The 18885-nt window shown below is 40.9% G+C and overlaps 1 protein-coding gene across 1 annotated transcript in view; it reads left to right on the top strand.

The window, feature by feature from the left end:
* Positions 1-6927: 6927 nt before the first annotated feature.
* Positions 6928-18885, top strand: part of IL15 (interleukin 15) — a 117501-nt gene continuing 105543 nt past the window's right edge. The window contains exon 1 of the mRNA XM_054690348.1: positions 6928-6942. The gene's annotated coding sequence lies outside the window, so the exon portion shown is untranslated. The remainder of the gene's footprint in view (positions 6943-18885) is intronic.

Genomic DNA, 18885 nt, shown 5'->3' with positions numbered 1-18885 from the left:
AAGGCAGCTTGCCTACATATTAATAGGAAGGAGAGAGATTTTTCAAGGGAGCATTAATCAACCTACAAGTAACTCTTGAATACCCTCAGGGAATAAACTAATCAACTATTTTTTTTTTTTTTTATCAAAATCACTTCCAGTGAACTGGTAGTTACTGATTTTATGAGACCGTAAATTTTTGGCAGTTGTTTGCTAACTGTTCAGTCAGAAAGATTCAGATCAGCTGGGTTTATTTATGGGAAAATTAAATAAATGTAATCAGATATGAGAAGCAGAGACTAGTATAGTGAAATAATCCCACTTTCCCTAGAACCCATCATGAGACTACTTTTCAAACAAAGAAAATGATAACGTTTGCTTGACCCACTAGGGTAAAATCAAGGCCATTGGAAGCTATGGATGGGTAGTAGCCATGGGCCCCTTCTGCTGTGTCATGACCTGACCGGCTGTCCTGGGGATCCACATGGCTCCCTGGTGGGGGAGCTCTGGGCTGGAGCAATGACATTCAATGGAAAGTCTCTTACCCTCTAGACGAAATTTTCTCTCACCAATTTTGTTTATAGTGAATCCACCTTTTTCTGAATCTCTATAATAGATAGAGTCTGTGTCAGACAATTGACCAATAAAAATGATACATAATCCTAAGATAGTCTCTGGTTGTTTAACAAGCATATTTTTCATCCTCCAATTGATATTGAAATCGCCTGGACAACAGTGATTAGGGTTTTTCATGTCCTCCAAAGTACACAGTCCATGCCGGGCAAAGAGAAGGGGTTTATTTATTTAATTTCTTTATTATTTATGCTCTTATTTACTTTCCCAAAAGATTCGGACTGGTTTATGATAACAGACATAATAGGTCTATTCAAGTAATGATTTAACAAAAACAAAATCAAGAACAATCATGCATTTTGAAATGATGACATCATAAGCCCTAGGGCATTTCACCTCATGACTTAGCTCGGAGTTTCCTAGTAAAAGGGCTCAAGAGAGCAAGCGGTGTACCTGGGAGCTGCTGTAACTCCTGGGGGGAGGGTGAGCAGGCCCTTTGTGATCTCTGAACCCTGTGTAGTCATCCTGGCGTGCCTGGACACCTCTTAAGGCCCTGCTCCAGGCAAACAACTCCTTAAAAAAACAAAACAAAACAAAACAAAACAGTGGTAATGTTGGTTGATGTTATTGTTGGTATTTTGGAAGTCTGGGAGTCTCCCTCCCCTCAGACCTGTTGCTGTCTCCATGTGATACACATCAGAGCAACTTTGTAGGTGGAAGAAACTCTTGGCTCACCAGCTGCTACACCTGACAGCCTTTTGGGCATTTAATTTGTATTTCTATGGGAGGGGAAGTCTCAAGGGTAACTAGCTGGCTCTTCTGTGTTCTTTCATCTCCCCATAGGCCCGAATCCACCAGGCATGCATGAAGTAAAAGTAACAGTATGGATTCTCCAGGGAAAGCTAAATTGTCCAAAAATTGAAACAAGACCTCCCCTTTACAAGTAGAAATACAACCCACACTCTTCTGAGGCACAAGCATAGTCAGAGCAACACATTTAGGTCCAGTCCTATGTTCCCCTTTGAACACAGGTCTCCAAACAGAATGTTTCCTAACGTAATGAGGAGTACTTGAACATGAGGTCTGGGTAAGATATAAAATTGCTCTTCATGGGACCAAAGTCAAAATTGTCCATGAAGAAATGAAACAATTTAATTAAGGGCCAGAGCTTCCTGATCTCTCACTTCTACTGTACTAAAACCTGGAGAATTTAAAGAGTAATATGTCCTTGAGATGACTCAGTTCGAATACAAGTTATGATTTTCAAGGTCACATAGGCACTGGATTGACTTAACAAGCTTTAATTCAACTTTTAGACAGAGTCTTCATAAGATTAAATTGAAGGATATTCAGAGTTTGGATGCCAGGTGAGTCCCTATCACGGGAGGACTTAGTGTGATAGACTTTTCTGTGGAGGGGCAGGTAGTAAGTGTTTCTGGCTTTGTGAGCCACGTGTGTCTCTATCACAGCTGTTTGGTTGTGCAGTTGTAGTAGAAGGAGATGTTGTGGGACCACACAGGAGTCTGCTGCACATACATGATGTGTTTTAACTCTGGTGCTGCCTTTAGACACGTGCCCTTCTGTGCAAGCAAAGAATTTAAACACTCCTACCGAACTCACTAGTGGTGGATCTAATTTAATCAACTCTCTATTCTTTGGTGAAGATTTTTCCACATTTATTTTGAGGTGAAGAATTGGACTCTTGAAATCTGACTGCAGAATGGGGGCAATCAGAGAGGGAGGGTGGTGGGGAGGGAGCAAGTGTGGGGGCCCAATGGACTGTGGTGAAGTACTGTGGGTGCCCGGGCGGTGGGAGTGGTGACATACATCAGAGGAGGTGTGAATCTGTACCCCTAAATTATAGTGTCATAAACCAATGTTACCGCAATTAAAATGACCTCAAATAGAGAGAGATTTCAAAAATACTTCAGCTATTTAAATATACATTTTTAAAGGTTGATGTGTTAGAAGTGAATTATAGATGGTAAAAGTAAAAACATATTACTTTAGGTATTTTTAGCAATAATCTCCTTTGGGCAGGACCAAAGATCAAATTGACAAGAATAATATCTTCGACCCTTTGTTGCTTCAGCTTTTTAATTAATTGCTATTTTCAGACCCTACCCTACTGTTTGGTATCTGCACGCCAAAATGATACATTAAATAAACCCAAGCTGTAAATACTAATCACAGGAGGGGTGCTTGGCATTCAAGTGGTAAGGGGGCACCTTATGATAAAAAGACACTGATTGATAAAGTGATGTACTTGGTAGCCTCAGATTGTAATATAAAAGATTGTGGGGAATGATGAAGTGATGAAATTAGAAAAAAAAATATTACCCCTCACTCTAGTCTGGTCAACAGTAGTCTTCTCAAAGAAACCGCTGTGTTCTCTTAAAAATTTGACTTCTTGTTTTATTATGAATTATTCATTTAAGATTTACTGAACTTATTTGAGATTATAAAAGGCTTTCCCATAATTAGCACACTTAATTTCATGCATGAGCTTAAGGACGTTTTATTGGCTTAATTTCTTAAGTGTTTCGGCCATTGCAGGATGAGAAGCTTTAGCGTTGCCCCTTTACACCTGCGGGCCCGGCCTGGCTAGTAGTCTTATGTCCTCATTCATCCAACGAGTCTGTTTAGAGTGTCATGGTGAATTATCTGTACACTTTAAATCTGTTAAAAGCTCCTTCACCCCAGCCTGTCCCGGTCACAGAAGTCTCCAGAATGCTCTGGCAGTTCTTTGGAAGACAATTTTCATGATCAGTCCCCCCCGGACTGCTTCCTTTTGCTGTGTTCAGCAGCCTTCTCCGCTTCCTGGGTGTAGCCCTAAACAGGTTTGACAAGGGCTTGGTCTCAATCCCATGGCAGTAACTTCCTCATTGTAACAAAAATGAGCCACACAAATTGTTGCTAAAGAAGTGACTAAAATTCATGTAGCAGAAGGAACACAAAATGTTTCTCCATCACACCCAAAGTCTAGGGGGAGCTTAGCATATATTGGTGATAGTAAAAGCTGACCTCTGCCGCTCTGGGAAAAGGGTGTGAACAGAATTCCCAAGGCAATACTCTTCTGAGCCAGCATTCCAGGGAAGAATCTTCCTGCTGTAGTTATGTGGACCATGTCTGACAAACAGAAAGGCCTGCTCTGTAGAATGAGAGATTGGCTTATGATCACCAAGGTTACTCTAATATCCTATCTAAAATTATACTTCATATTCTAAAATATTACACATATGATTTACAGCAACACCAAGTAAAATACATTTCCATTAGGTGTATTATGGTTATAAATTGACAGTGTGCTTGCATCTGATTTTGTTTGCAATTGAATTATGTAACCTGTACTTATGGCCCATTTGTCTGTCTTCTTTGGAAGAATATCCATTCAAATCCTATGCCCATTTTTAAATCAAGTTGTCTTTTTGCTGTTGAATTGAAGGAGCTCATTCTATATTTTTTAAATTAACCCCTTATTAGACATATGGTTTGGGAATATTTTCTACTGATGGCAATAGTTAACAGTATATATGATGTTATGCACTTAAAAACTTAAGAGAATTCATACGAAATGCACTTACTATGTGCGCGCACACACATGCACACAAAATAAGAAGATACAAGAAATCTTTAGGTTTTGCATATGTTTATCACCTTGATTGTGGTAATGGCACGGGTATGTGCTTATGTTCAAGCTCATCAAAATGTATTTATTAAATGTGTGCAGCTTTGTATATTATTGTATAGCTCAATAAAGCAAAAGAAAATTGAAAGTGAGTACATCGTAACTATACTTAAATTAGGGCCAAAAAGGTCAAGAGAACATGTAGTTGGGAGATATATTATTTCATGAAATAAATGATTTTGGGAAAAATTAGAGATAAGAGCTATAATGTTTCGGTACAAACAGCTCTGAAGAACAACAGTGTTACCACCTTTTATTCAGGAGGGAGATATAAAAATAGCCAGGCAAGTAAAGAACTTGAAAAGATATTTCCTGGACCCAAAGAGGAGTAGAAGGTTCTGGACACAATGGAGAATCTTCATGTGCACTGATCATAAACAGATAGAGACAGGCTCCTGCAGAAAATATTTGCCCCAGAATCTATACAACCTCACACTCTAGAGGGTGTGGCCAGTGTAAAGGGTGAGAAGGTACAGGAAGGAAGATGGGCTCAAGAGCTAAGGGAGTAATTCAGGAAAAGGGTGTGGAAGTGAGAAACATTAAAAATGAATAGAATTTGGGCCTCCCTGGTGGCTCAAGGGGTTAAGCACTGCATTATGAAGCAATCTGCAGCCTCTGTTGCATGAATTCAATCCCTGGCTGGCTATGGAGAAACCCAGATGGCACAGCAGACCTCTCCTGTCTCGCCCGCTGCTCCCTTCAGCAGTGTATTTCAGTCAATCTGCCTGTTCTGTTCCCCACTTGGTCTCTGGTGGATCCTCTTACCCCCCGCATCTCTGGCCTGTACCCCAGCTCTTGTATGCATAAATAAATAAATCTTTGAAAAAATGAATAGAATTTGATGGTACACTAATAAACATGGAAAAGAGGCTAAGAACAGACATTGCAAGTCTCCATGCTTAAAGCCTGGAAGAAACGGTAGGTGGACATAATCACTCAGAGTAGAGGAAAAAGACGAGTTTGGATGCAGATGCAGACACATACTGGGGTGTGTGACAAATTCCCAAAGAAAGCCTTCGCTGTAGAAAAAGTCAGTTATGAAATTCTCCAAGAAAAGTATTCTTACTTCTTCCACTTGCGATCAGACATGAGATCCACCTTGTGGCAAAATGCTCAGATGTGACATCAGAAGTAAGTTGAAATTCCAGTTCTTTCTTTGAGCAAATAATTGAATGTTTCTGCACTGTGGCTTCATTCCCTGAGAGGGTGATGACTAATGTCTCCTTCACAGCGCTATTTGGGGCTGAGACAAGATGACGTATGCGGATGTGCCTAGCAGGGTGTCCCAGCAGAGCAGATCAAAGAAATGTTTGTTCAAGTGAAATTAAATGAAATCTACTGAGGTCAAATTGCTTTGTAGTTCTACCAATCAGATAAGCCCATCCTCACTTCACCTTGTGACCACAGCCCATCCATCAGCTGCTCCCGTAGGCCTGACACCCAGGCCTGGGACCACTGTCTGGAGGAGCCTGTTGATGAAACTTGTTCTTAGCAGGAGAGAGTGAAAAATGGAAGGTGTTAACTAACACCTCCAGAAAAAAATGACTTATCCTTCTATAAAGCCCCCACCTGCATTTTAGAAGTCAGCTTCTAATGCAGCTTGAGATGCGGTCACCAATAATTACCCTGATCATGTGTGGAGAAGTGATGTCCCCTTGAAAATATAAATTAAGACAGAATTCAATGAGCCTTTGAAAGGAGGATGTGGTGGCCAAGACACAGAGAATTTAAAATAGAACGATAGCTCAGTGATTTATTCAGCGCTCTTGGCGGGATGCTAGCAGAGGTTGGGTGAAAATCTATTTCTCTCTGCCTGCCTGTGTTTGTAGACTTCATTTAACATGACTAAGCGCCTGGCCTGTGCCTGGACACAGCTACTGGCTTCCCTTTCTCCCCATGTCTCTCCCTGGCTGTAGTTGGCTTTTAAGAAAGGCGTGTTAGTTTTTGATATTTTGTCTGGCTCTTACGATATCTGAGTTTCTTTTTACTGATTTTTTTTTTAAATTTATTTATTTATACAAGATCTAGGGTACAGTCAGAGGCATGGGAGGGTGAGAGAATTCACCAGAGACAGAGCAGAACAGGCAGATCCACTGAAATACACTGCTGAGGGGAGCAGGGGGCGAGACAGGAGAGGTCTGCTCACCATGTGGGAAGCTCTGAGCCCCACAGTGCTGCATCCAACCGCCTACACCACCAGAGAGGCCCCTCTTTTTACTGATTTTTTTTAAATTTATGCATACAAGAAAACCAGAGGTGCAGGGTGTGTGTGTGTGTGTGCATGTGTGTATGAGAGAGAGAGAGAGAGAGAGAGAGAGAGAGAGAGAGAGAGAGAGAGAGAGAGAGAGAGAGAGGATTCCCCAGAGACAGGCTGGGGAGCAGAATAAGTGGATCTACTGAAATACACTGCTGAGGGGAGCAGCAGGTAAGGCAGGAGAGGTCTGCTGTGCCATGTGGGTCAGTGCCCTGGACGCCGGGGATTGAACTCATGTTGCAGTGGCTGGTGATAGGTTGATAGCACTGTCTTTAACCCCTGAGCCACCAGGGAGGCCCCCCTTTTACTGATTTTTTGATTATCTCTGTCCAGTGGCGACTATCAACCTGAGTTCCCATACAATTGACCTGGGAAGTTTCCTCCCTCACTTGGGACTAAGGGAAGATGAACATCCATGGGCTTGCAGGGGACCCGGACGACACTACAGGTAAGATACTTCGTACTCATTATTGTTCATTTATTTTTTATTTTGCACAAGTCCACAAGTCATAGGAGTGAGTGTTACCTTCCCATTGGTTTCCCAGCACACACCGTGGGAAGCATAGGACAAGCACATGAAACCTATCTGTTGAAAGACGGGATAAGATGCAGGTATTAAGACCCCGGGGAGAAAGCTCAGGCAGGCTCTCAGGCCAATCAGAGAGGTTTGCCCTCTGCTCCAGGAATGTCTAGTGACGTTTTGAGTAAAACTGGGTGAGCAGAATGAGGGTGGCCACAGCTGCCAGTTTTGGGGTGAGGAAACTGTCTCCATTCCAGAGGTGGGGTTGCGGGTGTGAGTGAGTGCACATGTTCTCACCTGTGCATTTCCCAGGTGCATTTTCTCTTGAAATTGGCTCACCTTTCCATGTGCATTTGTTGTGTGGAGCCTGACCCAAAGCCTTGTGGTCACAAGTATGAGCCTCACTTTTAAGGGTTATGAGTTCTGTTCTAGAATTTCTGGCAATTGATACTGATTTTTCATATATAGTAGTGACATGTTTCCATCTTTGATAAATATATTTGTGAATATAAACATATTTTACTATAATTATAAGAAAGAGTAAGATTTAGATATGATTCATGAAAATGCCCAACACTATAAAGATGATAACAAATGATAAGTTTTAGAGGTAAACCCTTGAGTTTAATTTTTAAATATCTCCTGTAAAAAACAAGCTATCACCAGTTTCTTTTTTTCTAATAGGTATTAGAGTCTAGGAAGGAGGGACATTAGCAGGAAAGAGAATAATTTCCTATTTTTTGGTATCAAGTCTTTATTTCCTAGATATTTAGGTCAGTGATAGCCCAGCTTGGTACCTGCGATCTGTACAAGCCTCTCTTACAAATCTTGAATTTCAAAGAAATTTTGGAAGTCCTGATGACCAAACAAATAAAAACACCAGAATCCTAAGTCAAACTAGAGAAACTGAAATGCCCTTTTATCTGCTATTCTGAACTACTTAGAGAGAAAACACCACTTTCCTCTTTGGATTACTTTCTGAAGTGTTCACGCCAGTCGATTCTTATTTCTGGTTTTAGTTCAAAGTGCTGCCCTTGAATTTGCTGAGAACACTTTGCAGTGGCCTTCAGGGTGTCTGCTCTGTGGTATTATCAGTTGTCTTGAATGACAACCTTCTCCGCTTGTTTCCACGGCACCATCTCTCAACACGGCCAGTCCAGGGAATAGAGACAGGGCCCCTTTTCCTGGCAGAGGGGAGCTAGTCCTAATTCCAAAAACTTAATTTAATTTCGAAAACCCATACAAGATTTCTAGAATGTCCAAAGGCTCAGAACCCAGTCCTTTTCATAGGGGTGATTTTATTTATTTTCATTTTTTGGTTACTTTTTAATTAGTTAATTCATTTGTATTGAGCTAATATTGGTTTGCATCATTATTATTTGGGAAGTATAGGTGACACCCATTAAGGTATCACTACTATAGCAATCTCACCACCAAAGCACCAACAATCAATGAGGTTGATTTCATACCTTCTTCATGTAGTTAAGACTGAAGACATGACATGTTTTAGAAATTATCACAATGATTATTAAGATAATAAAGGATGAGTTATTTCCATTATTCAGTTGGATGTTCCATACCTTTCTAAGACCAATTGATCACTCTTTGGCATCCAATTACAGTATAAAATAGAAAGAAAACTTCTAGTCAATTAAGCAAATAAGCACAGTGTGTAGTTTTTTATGGCACTCTTTCTGACTGTGATTACAAAATTACAGTGCAAGGAAGTTCAAGTATAATCAGAATAAATACAAAACTTTCCATGGAAGGTCACAAAGGAATGCTCACCTCTCTGGTTAAATTGTTATTTAAATGATGTGTTTATTTTAGCATATTGAACATACATGTATTTTTAATTATCACCACTATTATTTTCATTATTGATGGCTTATAAACAAGGGACTGAATCAGAATTAGTAAGAATGAGACAGGAGCCTGGTCAAAACTCAGACAAGAAAATATTGGAACTATGTCACCCAGAGCACAGCACAAAATCTGATCACCTAGTTCAGGTGATTTTATAAGGCATTACCTCTTACCTGTAATAGAGTCTAAGAGATCATAGCCATCAATCAAACGTACACATGGTGAAACTGTATGGGAAGAACACAGATGAAAAAAGGACAATAACAAATTCATGCAGATGAACTTCCCTCCCATCCTGCTCTGCTTTGATGCTGTCAGAGTGTGATAAATACCCAGTCCTACAAACATGTCCAACCAATTTGTGTGAAACCCACCCAGTTTCTCTGGTAGTCGGCTCTCCGGGATGAGTCCCAATTTCCACATTAGCATTGGATCCTCTTCAAGGGCCACATACGTGTTTGTTTGTCTTGGGCAGGCTTTTGCAGTATTTTTACTGTGTGAGACAACTGATGGTGAGCGTTGAGATGCAGGCCAGATTCCTTGGCTTGTGATTATGGCACTCTTTCAGTACATCTTGGTAAGGCCCATTTCATCAAGATTCACCCTCATACTACTATGTTAATTCTTCTAGCAATCAAGACTGAACAACAAATTGCTTGTTTGTAGCTTTAGCAACATATTTTTGCCTCTTGGTGAAATGAACAGCAGCCAAAGAGATAAACGCTATAATTGTCTGCCAAAAGGATGTTCTGTGCATCCAAATAGTTTTGCTGGGTATATTATACTACATGAATGTCATCAAGCAAATTTTCCTTTAATAGTTAGATAAAATAAGGGTCATGGCAATAGTTTGCTTGGCTATTTCCAAAGCTATACACGATTTTCTCTACATCATCTTAGAGTGATGTTTTATATAGTTTGTGGAAGTTTTTGAGAGATCATTTGCTTATTTTATGTTTCTTTCAGATCTTTCTTTAAGTAACTATAGTAAAAAAGCATATACATTTCGAGGGACTAACTTGCAAGGGCTGTTACTGGATTTGCTGAAGAAAGATCTTTTATATTACTGCAAAATAAACATCGGTGATCTTTACTACTACATTCCTTCTTCTTTATAAGGAGCAATTCTATAGTTCAATCATTTACAAGTTTAAGCAACAAGCAAATTAATTCAAGTGATACATATAAAACTGAGTTATGGAGCTAAAATTCATGTTTAAAGGCCTGGTGATATTACTGGGTTCGACTGAATCCCTAATAAATTCACACGAGCATGATGGAATTGTATTAGGGTCAACAAGTAGCCCTTACCGTGCTGGCTGCCACCGGATTTTCTCCAACTAGAAGTTAATCTCTAGCTTGAAGCGCGTGAAAAATCATCTACTCTAAAACAGCAGCTTGATCCAGAGAATATGGGAATCCTAATGGATTCAACCCCTATTATTCAAGTCACGGGGCTTGACAGGAGTGTCTGAACCAATGCTCCAGTGGTTAGTAGGGCTCATGGGCTATTGGGTCAGCCAACCTCAGATATGATTGCTGCTTTTGACAACCAACCTAGAATAACTGCATCTCTTCATCAAATGGGGATAAATGGCAGCCGTAGTGGCACAAAGAAGACAGGTCTAGCAAAGTGGTGACAGTAAATACCTGGTCCATGGCCTGGAGCTCACAGAAGTCTTATATCCCTCCTCTCCTGGGTTTTTGCCCTGAGAAAGAAATGTTCCCCTCAGCTTTCCTTTCGCTTCCCACTGGCTACCCTTTATAAGATAAGATTTCCAGTTATATTTATCGGCTTCTCTAAGTACTGGAACTTTAAGAATTTGCTCTTTTACCACACAATTGTAAATCATTTTTATCATTTGTGTTGGCTTAGATTTATCTCTTTCAAAGTCTAAAATACACTGCACAGTTATTTTCAAGGGTCTGTAAAGCTTTACTTTAAGATTTGGCCCTAAGTTTAAATTATCTGAGGTGATAACATGCTCCTCGTGGTCAACTTTAGAAGCCCTAACTGGTACTATTCATTCCTTTGGCTGTGCATTTTATAGAAGTCCAGAGATCACCAAAATGAAAGAAACTAAGAGAGCTTTCTAGGTGCCAAGGCTGTTTTTATTTTTTAATTAAACACCAGTTTTTTAGGTCAATGAAAAGTCAAATATTTTCTTATAAACAGCTGGCAGAAAAGTCACAGAGGAAAAGGCCTGCCAGATAAGGGCAACTTAGTGCCCATGAAAAGAAAAACTTTTTAACATACTAGCCAAATATTTTTTCCCTCATACTTGAAAAAAATTATTTTTTTGAGGCACATTGGTTGATCACACCGTACATTAGATGTATAGGATCACATATTTCAAATGACGAGTTTGCAAGCTGTGAATTTATTGGTCTTGTTCTAAAAATTATTGGGTTTTGCATACATTTGCTGGAGTTGCTGGCTGCACAGAGGTCGGCCTATAGAGCATTTGGGATGTGCTTTAGTCAGAAAGGACTAGGACTTCCAGCAATTTATGGATCTGGCTACAGATATTCATGTTCTGGGGAAGGAAGTGTGACTTAGTAAAAAAAAAAAAAGACTATATTTTCTTTAAAAAAAAAGAGGAAAAACAAAACCAAAATTATGGTCCAGCTCTGTATTCCCTATACCTGTGGGGAACACAGCTTGGGACTGCAAGTGTTTGGGTCATCGAGTTGGGCATCGAGGGCAAAGAAGGGAAAGCGAGTAAAAGAAGGAAAAGTGTATAAAGGAGAGAGGAGGCAAGGGGGGTAGGAGGTGAGGGGTAGGAGGGGTGCAGGAAGGCAGGGGAGAGAGAGGGAGCGGCCTGGAGCAGGTGGGGAGGGGATGGAGCAAGGGAAGAGGGAGGAAGATGCATCAACTGAGGCTCCAGACCCTGCTCCAGGGAGGCTGCGCCCTGCACCGCTGCATCTCCTGCGCTGACTTCCCCTTACAGCTGGTTTATGGGGTTAATAATTACTCACGTCTTATGTCCACTCAGTGAAAAGAAATGTGTCTTTAGAGTCCTTTTAAAATTAGATTGCTTCTGCAATTTTAAACCAACAGGAGCTTTTAATTCAGACCATTTGTCTCCTAGCAAAGAGAATTGGTTTTCGCACGCTGCATCCTCGCTGAGGGCCCCCCCCAGGTGCCTCTGCTCAGCTGCCACTTGGAGGGACTCGGCAGCGTGCTGGCCTCTCTCCCCACGCCCCTGAATTAGAGATGAAAATCCCAGTCCATTCACCCAGAGCATCTTTCTGTTGGAGTCGAACTAATGTCAGTATTTTATTTTCCTGGACTTAACTTTGCTGGTTCGTGTTTTAAAGTATCAGGTCCTACTGGTGTAGCCACCTACCTCAGGTGATGTGGTTCATGACCAGGTTGAAGGAGACTCAAGGACCAATGCAAATGAGAACAGTATAGATTCATCCTTTCTGCATTGATTTAGCCTCTCTGTACCCTGTTAATTGAGATTAACTAGATGGCATCTTGTATTGGTTTTTTTGTTTAGCAAGATTGTTTTTTTCCCTAGATATAACCTCAGTTCTTATTGCTTTCGCCTAAGATATGCAAACAGTTCATTTCATGACCCTTTCACAGACCCAGAAATTGATATTTATAAGTGGCGGGGCCAAGACTAAAGATCAGGTCTCCCTTTTTTTCTCTCCACCTCTTCCCGTCGACCTCACTGACTCAGCAGAGAACATTTACTCCTGAATGCCCAATCGTTGCTTTGAATATAAAATGACATACAAATTACAGGAAAGTAATGAAGTCATGAAACAGAAGAAAGGATGATTCTGTGATTAAGAAAAGAGGAAACCCTGAAAGTCATCTAATGTGGAAGAACCATCTCTGCATATTGCGGTGTAAGGGCTGAAAGACAGGTATTCCAGGAGATTTCCCTGAAAGGTGGAGATTGTAAAGAGAGATGCGCTTTGCAGCCACAAAACTTGTTCCTTTTTAATCAGTGCCTTCCTAATTTCTTTGCTCAAATATTGGTCACACTATAGTATTTCCATGGGAAAGAATTATGATATTGCACTTACCCAGTCAGTCTGTAGGAAGAACAGGAGCAAAGGACTTCCCTTTCACAGAAAAGTGATCTATTAAACCCCTACCTGAGATATCTTTTTTTTTTTTAAAGATTTATTTTATTTATACAAGAACAGGGGGAAGGCCAGATGCGCGGGAGGGTGAGAGGATTCACCAGAGACAGAGCAGGGAACAGAACAGGCAGACTGATGAAATACACTGCTGAGAGGAGCAGCGGGCGAGACAAGAGAGGTCTGCTCGCCATGTGGGTTGCTCCAAGGCCAGCGGGGATCGAACTGGTGCTGCAGAGGTTGCGGACAGCTTCACAGTGCTGTGCTCAACCACCTGTGCCACCAGGATGGCCCCAGCCTGAGACATCTTAAAGGAAAATGAGAGCATATTAAAAAGGAGACAAACAACAATATCTGATTTAAGCAAGTAGAAATACCGATGTTTCAACTTCTCAAAGGTCTCAGATGCAGCTAACAGAGGGTCAGTCCTCAAATTCAGTAAATTTAACAATCAAGACTCAACACACTAAGTTTTACCTTTTCCACTGACATCATTTGAAAGCTAGTAAGTTCAGCGCTATTTTTAAGTGGCTTTGAAGTAGAAAACATTTGAAATATTTTACAAACTATTAACCACAAAATCCCCTAATAGTCTCTGTCCTTTCTTAGAGGTGAACACACAGTCACTGTTTCCTTTCCTGAGGCACACATCATGCAAGCACCAGTTATTTATTTGTTCAGGTGTCTGCCTGTGTTTGGAAATCCTTCAGACGACTAATGTAGTCCTTGATTCCTGAGCCAATGATCACATGTAAAAACAAATCGAATGTTGTTAAGCCCCGTATCAGGTGAGGACTACCACGGGCTCCTTCTTTCCTTTAGGAGTGTAGAAGGGTGTCTGGATCAGCCAAGCTCCTTGCTGTGAATGGTTCTACCACATGTCCCCCCAGATTTCCACCCTAATGGAGAACCTCAGCGTGCCTCGGGCATCCATCCATTCATTCATTCTCTTACTCAATCTCTTAACAACTGTTTGCTCAGTGCCCACAGTGCAGCCAGCTCTGGGCTGGCTCTGGAGAGCTCAAATAATATAAAAGCAACAAGGAGCGATCATAAGTATCGAAAAGTACTATGTTGAGTCTTCAAAGGCAGTTCCATGTGAATGTGGCCACATGCCACAAACATACTCACGTGTCACACATGGACACGAGCTGTGAACGCTAGCTGCGAACTAGATAATGAGGCCATTTGGGTGTCAGAATTTAAGATTTTGGAAATAAGGAAAGGAAAAAAATAAAGGGCCGATGTAGGGTTGCCGGCCATTTATGTCGTCAAGGAAGGACCTTAAATACATCTCAACAAAACTCTAATTTTCACTTTCGTTTCTTTAACCAAAGGTTATGTAAGCACCTTCATCCCCCAAAGAGGAAGACCGCGTCCTCAGAATCGTGCTAGCCATTTACATCAGATGCCCTTAGCAGAATGAAAAACTCTTTAATTCCCTCTTGAACATTTGTCTTTTCACTTTTAAACACTTCTCAGGCATGGGCACCCATTTCAAAGCCGTAACTTGAGAAATTGGCAAGAAAGTCAAGAGTCGCCACTCTGCGCCACAGGGCCTCGTGTCTGGGTGTTGTCTCAGGGACCTATTACTTGTCTGCTCTTCGGCAAGTGGTTTTCCTCTTGCACAGCTGTAAAATAGGCGGTCTGATGGCATTTGTAGGACTAAATCTAGAACCCATATAAAAAATGGCAGAATGCCTCTTTAGCGACACCAGGCTGACAGCTGTTGTTGTGGCAACACACCTAAAGTAGCTTTCGATGGTCCGCCTGGTCATTTGTTGGACTCTGTATCCTTCCTATCAAAATCTGTGTAGTCTGAGAATTTGCCCTACTTCCATGCTAACAGATTAGTCTGTTACCCTTTCATGGATGCTGGCAGAAGACATGAGACTCTGGATTTGACACAAACACAGTAAATTATTCATAACAATAGAAGTCGCTAGAGTATCAACATTAATGCTAATTTCCAGACCCAGTTCCCACAGAGTGATGTGCTACGAGCCAGGAGGCTCTTGGAAAACAGTGGACTGCATTCAAGAGTGCAATCCCGAGTTTAGGGAACCAGAACATGTTATAGCAGGCAGTGAGCCTGCCTGACATTTGCTGTGGAAGGAGATATGATCTTTATTACACTGGACAGTAAACAAGCTTTCTCTTTCCTATCTTTCCCTGCTAAGGGTGTGTCTTCGACAAACAATTTTAAGAAGATGGTCCAGAACAAAGGCCTTCAGTACCTCTGTTCCAAGAACACCTGTTAGAGCATTGTGCACTAGCGCTGCTTTGAGAGTCGTCTGCCAACACCTCCCATTTCAAAAATATTTTACAATTTATTTTAACCCTTTTTCTTTGTAGAGAAGTTTTAGAGTCACAGCAAAACTGAGAAGACAGCACAGAAATTTCCATATATTTATGGCTCTTAGGTACAAATAACCTTCCCATTATCGACATCCCCATCAGAGGAGTGTACTTGTTAGACTTGATCAGCTTACACTGATACATCATAATCACCCAAAGTCAATAGTTTACCTTAAGGATCCCTCTTGGTGTTGTATATGAAATGGATTTGGGCAAATGTGTAATGACATGTACCGAGAGTATCATACAGACTAATTAATACTCACTACTTTTAGGTAATTGTACATTTGAATTCTTTTCCTTTCAATTGGCTATTCTCCCAAATGTTTAGCTTCCTCAAAAAGAAATAAGCATGTGCATATCCAATACCAAGTATTGGGATAAGCATCCTTTCCCCACTGAGTATTCTCAGCTCCCTTGTTTCAGTAATCTTTTGCGCTATCTGCTTGATTTCTATTTCATTTATTTCTACTCCAGTTTTTTTTTTATTTCCTTTTTTTTTTTGGCTTTTGGTTTTGTTTGATCTCCTTTTTCTAGTTGTGTGAAGTGAGAGATAAGGTTATTTATTTGGTCTTTTCTTAGTTCTTGATGTGGGCCTGTGTTGCTACATACGTTCCCATAAGTTAATGTATTCCATTTTAGTAAAAAAAAGTAAGTTTTAAAAAATTGAAAAAATGACCTTATGATCCAGCAATCCCAGTCCTGGGCATGTATCCAAGAGAAATGAAATTATTATCTTGAAGACATATCTGCATTCCCAGGTTCATTGCAGCATTTTTCACAAGAGTTAACAAGCAAACAACCTAATTGTCCATCAAAAGAAAATGTGGTACACACACACACACACACACACACAGAGGAATATTTATTCAAACATTAAAAGAAAAAGGAAAGCCTTCCATTTGTAAGAACTTGAACAAATTGAAGCTTGAGGACTTTATGCTAAGTGAAATAAAACAGAAAAATGAATATTACAGAGATATATGTGTGGAATTGAAATAGCCAAACTCATAGAAACAGAAAGTAGACTGGTAGGTGCCAAAGATTAAGGGGTGGAAGAACTGGGGATATAAGGATGTAAGAGGAATAAATTGCAGGGATCTAATGTACAGTGTGGTGATTATACTTAACAATTCTGTATTGTATTCCTGAAAGTGAGAGAGTGAATTCCAGGTGTTCTCCCCACAAAAGGAAAAAAAAAACAGTCACTGAAGTCATAGTTATGTTAACTGTGCTTTGTGGTAATAATTGGACAATAGATTCATGTATCAAGTCACACTGGGTGCTTTCAATTCATGCCATGTTACACATCACCAGATGTCAGCGAAGCTGCATACACACAGGAAGAAAGGCAACAAGCCACCCCTCCTAACTTCTCATCTCCCGCCGGTCACTTCTTCACCATGGATTTCTGTAGTGGTTGTGTGCTAGGTTTCCCATTTATTCACGGTGAGCTGCTCGACTTCTTAAATTTTGAAATGTAGTGTGAACACAGAAGTGCACACACCACCTATGTACAGTTTCTGAGTCCTGCTAGCACCCACCCGGGTTTAGAGACAGAGAAGTGTTCACCCCCCTATGACCCAGGAATTCTCATCTCAGAGATGAGCCTGAAGGGTGAACAGGACCGGTGTGCGTGTGCAGCAGTGTTCACAGCCCCACTCAGTCTTGTGCGTGAAACGGCCATTTGCAGCCTGGGGGGGTCCCACTGACTTCTCGACCTCCCAGGATAACTTCCTCTTCCTCCTATTCGTATCCACTGCACTTGTTCACATGATGATAATCTTGGGAAAATTCTCTGAATTTTACCAATATGCTTAGTTTTTCCTAGTTTTTGAATTTTATGAAAACAGTCTCATAATTTGTATTCTTTTGTGTCTGCTTTCTTTCACTCAGTGGAACATTTATGCACTGTCTATTCTTGAACATGCTGGGAGTTTCCTCCTGTAATTTATTCCTTTTCATTCCGCACAGTTTTTTATTGTGTGTCTTTTAGAATTTACTTTTCTGGTCTTTTGTAGATGATTGTTTTCATTTATGTGGAAATAATCAATGTTGCTATCAACATTTTACTAAAGTATTTTACTACATCTGCTCTAGGTTATCTATGCAGAAGCAGATAATGATGTATTTCGTGTCTATGTCTATTTATTTATTTATTTAATTTAGATTTATTTATTTATTTATGCAAGCACTGGGTACAGTCAGAAGCGCGGGAGGGTGAGAGAATTCACCAGAGCCAGAGCAGGGAGCAGAGCAGGCAGAAGGACCGAAGTACACTGCTGAGGGGAGCAGCGGGTGGCAGGAGAGGTCTGCGCGCCATGCGGGACCCTCCTCCAGTGGCCGGGGAGCAGCCGGGGATCGAACCAGCGCTGCAGAGGCTGCGGGCAGCTTTGCAACCCAGCGCTCAACTGCTGCGCCATCGGGGAGGCCCCAAATAGTAACAGATTATATCAACTGTTTTCCCAAGTTGTTTTAATCTTCACTTTTACCAAGAGTAATAGGGTTTCTGACTTACCACATTTAACTTATTTAAAATAAAATATTCACTGTGTGCTAGACAATATTCTAAGCACAGTGATTTAACTTTATAACATAAGTAGCGTTGACATATATGAAAGACTTTCTCCCTCTATCCTTTCCATCTGCTAACGACGGTGCTTAAATGTTTTTTGAGTCTATTCGAAATTTTGGATAATTTCCTCCACCCAACCCTCCGGTTCACTAATAATCATCTTTTCCGTTGTGCATAATCTGCTGCCATACTTATCCATTGAGGTTTTCACTTCAGTCGGTGTGTTTTTCAGTTCTTAGAGTTCTCTCGATTCTTTCCCACGTCTTCTGCATCGCTTCTCTTTTCCTCCTTTATGCCTAGGACTTCCTTTCTCTTTAGTTTTCTTAATGCACAGCCGGTGATTGCATTTGTCTGTGACCTCCGTGAGAGTAGCGAAGGCTTGCTTTTCTTCTGCTCGCTCTTTCTGCTGTTTATTGCTCGTGGCACCTTCTTTCCTTGTGCAGGTAATCATCTTTAATTGTGTCCTGTTTGTTGTCCTATTGTGAAGATGCCCTGAGGCCTAGGATATATGCGCCTTCCTCTGGAAATGATTTGCATTTGTTTGTTCCAAGTGTTTGGGAGCATTGTTAGCTCAGCACTGCTTTAAATTTAGAGCATATGTTTTCTTGAAACACTTTGATGATTTAAAAAAAAGTGGGCTACAGATACACCTGTCACGACTGTCATAGCTCAAGATAATTTTCTTAACATATAGTCTCCCTGATCTGCTAAATTTTATGGAAGTCCTGGGGTGTGCAGGAAGAGGCTATGCCTTACTCTAAAGGTATAACATCTTGGGTCAACTTTACCCTAGAGGTATACATCTCTGGGGTGCTAGCTGTAAGCTGGGTAGTTTTCTGTTTGATCTTTTAACTTCAGCAGACTCTTAGCTAAAATTTTGGCTTATTGCTCCAAAAGTTCAAAACCATAGTTTAGTCTTATATTCATTTTGTCCCAGGTGAGTAAAGAGGTTCTGGCCAAAGCAGGCTTTG

The sequence above is a fragment of the Talpa occidentalis genome, unplaced genomic scaffold (assembly GCF_014898055.3).
Source record: "Talpa occidentalis isolate TD23 unplaced genomic scaffold, MPIMG_talOcc4v2.1 talOcc4.8, whole genome shotgun sequence".
Classification (NCBI taxonomy): domain Eukaryota; kingdom Metazoa; phylum Chordata; class Mammalia; order Eulipotyphla; family Talpidae; genus Talpa; species Talpa occidentalis.
Note: the sequence above shows the minus strand (reverse complement) of the source record. Positions and strands in the feature narration are given on the sequence as shown.